Genomic DNA, 9552 nt, shown 5'->3' with positions numbered 1-9552 from the left:
ATAAAAAATGCTTTAACTTTGGAGGACACCTCACTTTCCAGCAGAAAGCTTTAAGTATATCAACATTGGGTCCATAAAATTCTGGTGGCTTTTCCTTATCAGGATAAATCCTTTCCACTTGGTACCCTGATTGTACTGTATATTTCCCATTCTTGGTGAAATGCCATCCATTCCTATCTTCCATCCGATTTCTACACAATGGTATACTTTCGATTATTTTTGCATCGTGTGGATCCACCAAATCCCTAATTGCCTGTAAATTCCATGTGCGGGATTCCGAATTAATGAGAGAATCCACTGTGAGCTCCGGGTAACTATTATGAAGGTTTTGTTAGCTGGTCTCGGGCGAGTGGATGGGAGCCATGGATCATTCCATACTGAAATAGATGATCCTGTTCCCACCCTTTTAATTAGTCCTTTACAAACCAGAGATCTAGCAGAAGTAATACTCCTCCAGCCATATGACGGGGAATATGAGCGAATCGGATCCAGGGGTGAAGCATTCCTGTAATACCGTCCTTTAAAAACTCGAGAAAAAAAGAGAATTTGGCTTCTCGAGCAGCCGCCACAGTTGCTTCCCAAGCATGGCCGTATTAAAATCAGTCAAGTCCTTAAAACCTAACCCACCATTATCTTTATGGACACACAATTTATCCCATGATTTCCAATGCATACCTCTTGTACTACCTCCTGGACTCCACCAAAACTGCGCAACAGCACCCGTTAGCTTCTTCACAGTCGTTTTCGGTAACCGATATACAGACATCACATGGTTTGGCAGAGCCGTAATCACCGATTTAATAATCACCTCCTTGCCGCCCTTAGTAAAAAATCTTAAACTCCATCCATGTGAATAAATATTTATTCTATGTGATTTGATTCAAAATTCGAAATGAATAAATAAAATAACCGCTCTTGTATTTGGTAAGATACCATACTGACCTATTATTGTGGGGAGGGGATGGGGTATAATTTTGGTCAATTTTATTGTTAACTTAAGTGTAGTTAAAGCCCCAAAACCAAAAGAATATTCTGCTATTAATGAATGTTTTATTCTCTGTTAATATTATTGATACTATATAAAAGAAAACATGTTAAGTTTCTAACAAATAGGTCTAACAAACTTTTTGTCAGTAGATTATTTAGTACTCCTTTTCTTTTAATAACTAGAGTTTGACCCGCACGTTCGTGCGGATATATTTCTATTTTATAAACGTATACATTTAACATTATTGTAAATATTTTAAATATATGATTTACATTTTATTGTTATATATTGTGTAACTTTATAATTTTATTGTTTAATTTTTTTATTCAGCATTTTTAATATATAATCATTTGTTTTATACTTGTTACTTTGTTTTAGACACCATTGTCGAATGATAAAAAACACACGCAATGAGCCATACTTGTAATGAAAAACATAGAGATATCAGTAGGTGTCACAACATAAAAATTATATTTTTGTAAATAACACATGAACTAAAAGTTAGCAATGACTATTATGTTTTGTATATAATCATTTTAGATAATATATTGTTGTGAGTTTCAAATTAATTAAATAATATATATAGTTGTAGATATAAAAGTTTAAACATTTTAACATATGCTAATATTTTTTGTATAAAATATGCATACTTTTTTATTTTAACCATTTTTAACGGTGAATGATTTTATTTAATTAATTGAAAAAAATGTTTGTGTTTTAATTAAATGTTAAGAATGATAGTTTATTTTATTATTTAAATTAAAAGCAATAAAGCAATGATTGTTTTTTTTAGTTTGTTTTATTTATTTTTAAAATTGAAAGCAATTATGATTTAAAAAATATACTTTTTGTTTTTATTTTTATTAAATTGAAAGCATATTTTAAATAATTAAAATAATTTTAATTTACAAACTAATCAAGATTTTTTATAATAATTCAAATTTAGAAAATAGTAAATATAGTTAGACAAAATAATAAAGAAAAGACACAAAAATTTATAAAAAAAGACAAAGAATTTGATTTTTTTGAGAATAGAAAAAAAAAGTAATTATATTAATGTATAATAATATTATGATTACTAATTACGAAAGTAATTATTGACATGATTTAAAAAAAAAACTTTTCATAATTAATTTAAACTTTAAATAAGATTTTGGGTGGTGTAGATATTTTCTCAAGCCTTAACAGATTTTATACAATATAAATAATAAAATTGATTAATTCTATATTTTTCAAACTGATTTGTTAGATTATTATACAATACTAGCTTATATTAAATTAATCAATTAAATTTATCTGTCATATTTCTAAATAATCACTCAAATCTAGTCCTACTAAGACTTTTACTTTTAATTTCATAGTAGATAAAAATTATGACCCTCATTACAATTAAAATTGTTATTGATATTTACTAATTCGTAATTAGTATATTTTTTGAAAATCAATGATTCTGATCTTTCTTAAAACCTAATAATTTTTAAGAGACATTAATATTATCGAGGATATACAAGATACAGAATCTAGGGTTATTCTATTCAATCCACCAAATATTTTTGTTGTTCATGCCATAGTCAAATGTTTGTAGTGAAAATTTGTCACTCATCTTGTTGGATTCCAGAATCATTCCTTTTTTCTTCCATGATGATTTTTTTGCATGTTCTTGAAAGATGGTCTAACTGGGAATCAAAGAACATTTTTCAAAATTTTGTTCACAATTTAAATTTACAAAGATTACATAATGAACACAAACATTAAAAACCAACATTTATATTCATTAAAAAAAAAATATAAGTAAATTTTCCAAAAATTTTCAATCATGCCGAACAAGGAAACATAAACTAAATTTTTGGGTTTTCTTTCATAGTTGTTGATATTTTTTTAATTTTTATGTATGCAGTAAGCCTTATACGTCTTGATTTGTTCTAACCAACATTTCAATCTTTTAACAATTATCTTGTTTTGCATTATTACTTGTATGACATTAATTTCTTACTAGAATGTCCTATTTTTTTTTATAGAGTGTTATAATTGATTTTGTCCTAATTCATATTTATTTAAGTCAATAAATATGCTTGAAAAATATTTGCTAAGCTTTATATAATTTAAATTATATTTGCAATTGTATTTTTCAAATTTTCTATAGCTTGAAATTAGATTATACAATAATTCATTTTTTTACTTATTTTCTTTGCCAGCTTTTTTTGACACACATTATTTATATCCTATGGATACCTCTAGATTCATAAGTATCAATGAGATTTCTGTCCAACATTTATTCACAATCTCATTTAAAAACTGATCTTAAATCTCTGAGTATTCGAACACCAACATTAAGCCATATTTGCACATAAGAATAATTTTAAATGATAAATATTTGGTTTATGATTCACACAATTTCAATCATAATGATGATTTTGATGATAACAATTTATTACTTATTGGCATAATGTGAATTAATTATTTTTGTTTCATTATTATGTGTCTTAATATAATTTATAAGATATTTAACACTTATCCCGATGGATGATACTTATCAATAATTAATTATAAATATTTAAGATGTGAATTCACATAGTGGTTATAAAACAAATGTATAGTTGGTGATCAATCCACCAATATATTTTTGTGTTCATGCCAATAGATTCCAAATATGATTAGCTAGTGAAAAATTTATTGTCAACTCACTCTTGTATGCAAACAACATGTGAAAATCATTCAGAAAAAATCTTATTTTTCTCAATAGATATTCAAATAAATATTTTTGTTGCATTGTTCTTGAATCAAGATGGTCTAACTGGTTATGTCAAACATTAAAACATTTTTCTAAATTTCTGGTTCATGGACTTACTTTATAAATGATTCACCATTTTAGTAGTAAGTAACATAATCTTTTTTGACATTTCACTGTTATAGAAAAAACTAGATTTTAAACACTCCCCTCGAGATAATAGCACTATAAAAACTGAATCTAATTTTAGAATCAGCAATGTTCTTACTTGGATCATGTATTCTTCTACTTTGACATTTAAGAAAATATAATATATTAATTTTTTAAATTTATATCTCTATATGTAGTAATATTTATGTATTCTTCGAAAACATCTATATATTCTCCTTTTGAATATTCATTAAAATTTTATACTACTTTGTATTGTTTTTCACATTAGTTTTTTTCATATTAGATGATGAAAATATCTATTGTTTATTACATTTTTAATTTTAATTTAATTAAGTGAGAGTATAAATCTAAAAAGAAACTCTTGGGTCTTGATTTTGTTCTTTCTCATATTCACATTCACGTCTGCAAACCAATTTACCCCATTTTCTTGGCCAATATTACAAGTGTAGTCATTTCTTTTTTTTCTTCCTGGTATAAACTGTCACTGTTTTTTTTTTTCATGATTTGCTTTAATAATTCATTAGTTTTTCCTAGTCTCAAAGAGACAGAACGGAGTCCATAAAACATTATTAATATAGTTTTCGTAGTAACCATGTCTTATAGACAATTTCACTTTATAATATATATTTTAATGCGTCAATATAATTTCTTTAAAAGATTTCAATTTTAAACTAAATTTTCAACATATTTGAAATTTATATATACACTTCAAGTCATGTGATCTGTGAATGCAAAAAATCATAATAAGCTTTAGGTAAATACACTTTTATAAGGGTGAATTTGTTGTATACTCGCAAGAGAGCAAATACTAATCTATCTATATATATAAAGTTGGTTTTTTCCCCTTTTCTGACAAGTGCCAGGGTTTTTTTCGACACATGTCCTCATTTTTTTTTGTATTTTAGATCATTCTTCTTTTTATATTACTATTTAGTCCCATCATTTCTAATTGTGCATGATCTAATCATTCTCACACTAACCTTAATCGTAATTTGAGAATCTATTTTATGGTCACTAAAATTCAATAAATAAGTAAAATCATATAATATATTTTAAATGTAATTATTTAATTTATTCACATGAAAGTATCATAACTTCTTTCACTATTTTATTATTTTTATTATTTTTTATTATTTCATTTACAAACTAGATTTTTATTAAATTATTAAAATCACAAAATAGCCAAATTAAACCTAAAATCTCAACAATCACTGAAAAAACAAAATGCCATTGTAATACTAACTCAATAAAGATCTGGAGCGGAAAAGAGATCAAGACCGAAGATAACTTACTTTACCGGACCATAGAGTGTCTTGGCCAGAAAAAATAAAATATAAGAAGGGATATAAAGATAAAATCAAAAAAAAAGAAATCACAGAAAACAAAGAAGCTTTATCAAGCACCAACAAAATCAGTACTACATTGGTGCCGTCTTCGAACTATGAAAAAGAGTATAGAAGTAAATCACCAAAAACTAGATCTTAAAAACCAAGACGAGCAGGGACTATTGACGGTAAGCAAACAACGAGAAAGACAACAATCAAAAGACGACTAAATTCTGATCCAACCCAGGAGATATAGTTCCTAACACCAGCTGAAATCTAAGGAAAAAGAGGAGCAACTAATATTGAATGAACAACCTAAGATGACGGGAAACAACCGCACAACTGGGAACTCCTAAACCCGATCTACAACAATACCAGAAAATCTCAAGGTGAAGAAGGAGATAAAAAAACAAGAGCAGGAGGTCTGCGTCTTTTTCGGTGATGGTGAAAAACACAGCATACCAGAAAGGTAAACAAAATACATAGAAGTTGACGGATCAATGCCAAATATGGGAAGAAGGCAAAAAAATATCTTAAAAGTTATAATGTTCAAAAATATGAAAAAATAAAAGACAATTTTAACACTGAAACCGTTCAATCTTAGAATCAACAAATATATAAATGCAAAGTATTGAATTCAATATATTTTTTTATTAGAAGCTCACTTCACTACTAACAAGTATTATACATACAAAATACATTATTGAAAAAAAAAGATAAAATATATTAAATATCACTACTACTACTACATAACCAATAACAAAAATCAAATAATGTTCTTAACAATAAAAATGACCACATAATTACATATCCAAAAAATCATATTCTTAACAACACTTATAAAATAAATTCCGTACGCACGACGCGGATACCCTCCAGTAAAAAATAAATCCATGCGACAGTAGTAACTATTGGATGGGACAATTTAAACATAATTTTGACCTTATACTTGTTATCGCGAGCGCGTATATCTGAAACAACATTATGCACAAGGGCAAATCTCCAAAATATCACATTCTAAGTTTATATCACAAAATAGCACTCAAAAACTAAAATGACCAAAATAGCACATTTCTAAGTTTATCCTTTGAAAATTTTAATTTTTTTATTTTTCAAATTTGAAATCTTATCCCAAAACCTCATTCTCCAACTCTAAACCCTAAACACCCAAACTTTAAACCCTAAACCCTAAACTCTAAACCATAAACCCTAAACCATAAACCATAAACCCTAAACTCTAAACCCTAAACCCTCAAATCTAAACCCAAACCCTAAACCCTAAACCTAAACTCTAAACCCTAAACCCTAAACACTAAACCGTAAACCTTTAAACCCTAAATCCCTAAACCCCACCCTTTAAACTTAAACCTAAGTTTGTGACTTTTATAAAACATTAAGTGCTATTTTTGTGACTTTTGACCTTGAGTGCTAGTTTGGAAAACATAAACTCGATTTAGTGCTATTTTTGTCTTTTTTCTCTTATGCAAACATATATTAAGGTATTGGAAAAGAAAATCCGATCTTGTTTTCAACAGAGGATATAATAGCACGATATAAAAATGAATATAATTTATAATCAACAATGTGCTGGGTCATGTATTCTTTCTTAAATTCTTCTAACATTGAAATTTAGGAAAAATATATTATTAAACAATTTTTAGTTATATTCGTATACAGCAGTAATATTTATGTATTCTTCTAAAAATCTATTTATGTATTTTAATTTTTTTACAAGGCAATCAGTTCTTGGTATTTTTTTAAATGATTTTGTTTTGATAGCAATGGTCTGTGTTGAATCGCAACCGCTTTTCTAGAGTACAAGATTCGAGAAGCTCAGGGAAAGACAGTCGTGGCCAAAGAAGGATGTCCTTCAATGTGGGGACGCGTTGAAGGCAAAGCACTCCAAGAACCAGGAGGTGGTCCACGCGCAAATGGAAGCCAAGCTCAAGCAATTGGAGGTCATCGAGAAGACCAAAGATGAGAAGATCAAGAAGCTTGAAGCTTCAGAGTCTTGTCTCTCGTGATTGCATCGAGGGTGTTGAAACGTGCGGGGAAAGAGGCTAGGATCACGACTGAGCAGCGTAAGGCTGATCTCGTAAAGGATCTAACAGATGCATGCCAGGAGAAAGGGCACTCAACAATTGGCTCGCGCGTTGGCGCAAAGGGCTAGTGAAGAGGAGCTCTAGAGGCTGACTGCGTTGAAGGCAAAGGAGATCCTAAGGAGGAGAAAAGAGCTCGACGATCGGTGGTCATGAAGTATAAGCTGCGTTTTGACAAGAACATGCAGGATTTGGTCGATTTTGAGGTCATTTATAACAACACCTTGTGATTTCCAGGCGGTTACCCGAACTGGTATAATGACGAGCTATCGGCAAGGGGATTTACGGGCCTTGAGGCCGATTGGAAGACATGGGCACATTCTCTAAAATATTTTCAAGTGACCTCGACAAGATGGAAATCATCCAATTGGATCCGGAGAGAGATCTGAGGGCTTCTCTGTCTCCATGGTTCCAGGTGTAACAGTCTCCTATTGTGCCGATTTATGAGCTGGGACCTGCTCACGAGGTGATCTCCAGTGAGAGTCGGGATGAAGACCTTCCTGCTGGGGAGGCCTTTGGTCATCAACCAGTTCGGCTTTGAAACTTTCTTCAATCTCCGCCGAAGATGCTTCGGCTGCTGTCCTGCCACACAAGCCCGAGAATAGGCTCTGTACGGCCTTATTCTCTTTGCTTTTCTTTTATTTTGAACAAGGTGTTTGCCCCCAATTTCGCGCGGACAGTATATTATATAAAAAATATATATTACTACTCTGTTATAATTTTGAATAATAATTAGAAATTTAAAATTTTAATTTTTAATTTCAAATATTTGGATACTAAAAAATTTTAGTATATATTTTTAAAAAGATTGTGAAATTTAAAATAGTTCAAAAACATAAACCTTAGTCATAAAAAATCTTTCTCTTACAGAAAAAAAATATTATAATTAATTCAGATAATTGCTTGTAGAATTACTTTATATTTTAGTTTAACACATGAAAAACAGAAAAATACTCTAGCTCTCAAGAGAGAAAAAAAAAGTGTGTTTTTTGTGTAACTCCAATATGACAATACAATGATCGTAAGCTTTTATCATGAAAAATATTTTGTAAACGGTTTTGTGTGGGCTTTAAAAACAAAATTTATTATAATTCTAAAAACATAAATTTAGTATGATTCTTTTATATAATAATATATAACAATTAAATCTATTTCTATAAAAATGCTAAATATTTTATTTAATTATTATATAACTAAATGTTAAAAATAAAGAAAATTGATAAGCATATATATTCTTTCTCTAATTCTACAATTAACTACCATAAATCATTATTTGTAATATCATTTGTGTTTGGTAATTTGTATTAATTAGTTCTAGAGTTACCATTCATTTTTAGATCTGATTAAAATAAACTAATAGATGTTAACAACCAATCAGATTATAACTATTTTCTTAAAACTTAACCTATTAAACATAAAACATGTATTCGGAAAATTGTAGTTTAAGCAATATTTCTCATAATTTGTTCCAATCACACTTTCTCATCATTTTTTTTTAATTAGTATTTAACATAAAACTCAAATGGGTTAAGCAAACAAATTATTCCTTAAATTACCTTTGATCATCACACTATTTTATCAAACACTAACTCATTCAAACACAATGTTTTTAGTTAAAACTAATCAAAGTTTATATATTTTTAAATTATTGTTTAATTTATATTAATGAAATTAAACACATACCTATATTAATTAAAACTGATTAACTAATAAGAAAAAATATAATTAACATTCTTTTTTAAATACCCAAATGTCGTTATTTTAGGCATATATACTTAATATTATGTGAGATCCAATATTATATGAAATAAAATATTTTTATTTGTATAAATTTTGTTAAAATTTATTATCGTTACTTTAAAAGTTTATTATAGCGCAAAAAATACATCTCATTAATTTAAATAATTTTTTCTTTTACTTTTCAATTTATTATATTTTTTCTTTGACTTTAACACTTGTAGAGATAGTCATTTTTATTAAAACTTTCTTACTAAATTATCTTAACATTTTAAACAACACATAAAAACTAATTAGTTCACATTTATAGTAACACAAAGAAGTACATGTACTCGACAAACAAATAAAACAAATACATAAGAATATAAAAAATACCAAGAACACAAAAAAAAATATTATTATTCGCTCATGTTTTTTTATTTTTAGTCTGCTTTTTTTCCTATTAAAAATAAGCATGCTAATTTATTATAATCCAGCTATATGAATTATATCATAGAGTTTTAA

This window comes from Brassica napus, chromosome C2 (genome assembly GCF_020379485.1).
Source record: "Brassica napus cultivar Da-Ae chromosome C2, Da-Ae, whole genome shotgun sequence".
Classification (NCBI taxonomy): Eukaryota; Viridiplantae; Streptophyta; class Magnoliopsida; order Brassicales; family Brassicaceae; genus Brassica; species Brassica napus.
Note: the sequence above shows the minus strand (reverse complement) of the source record.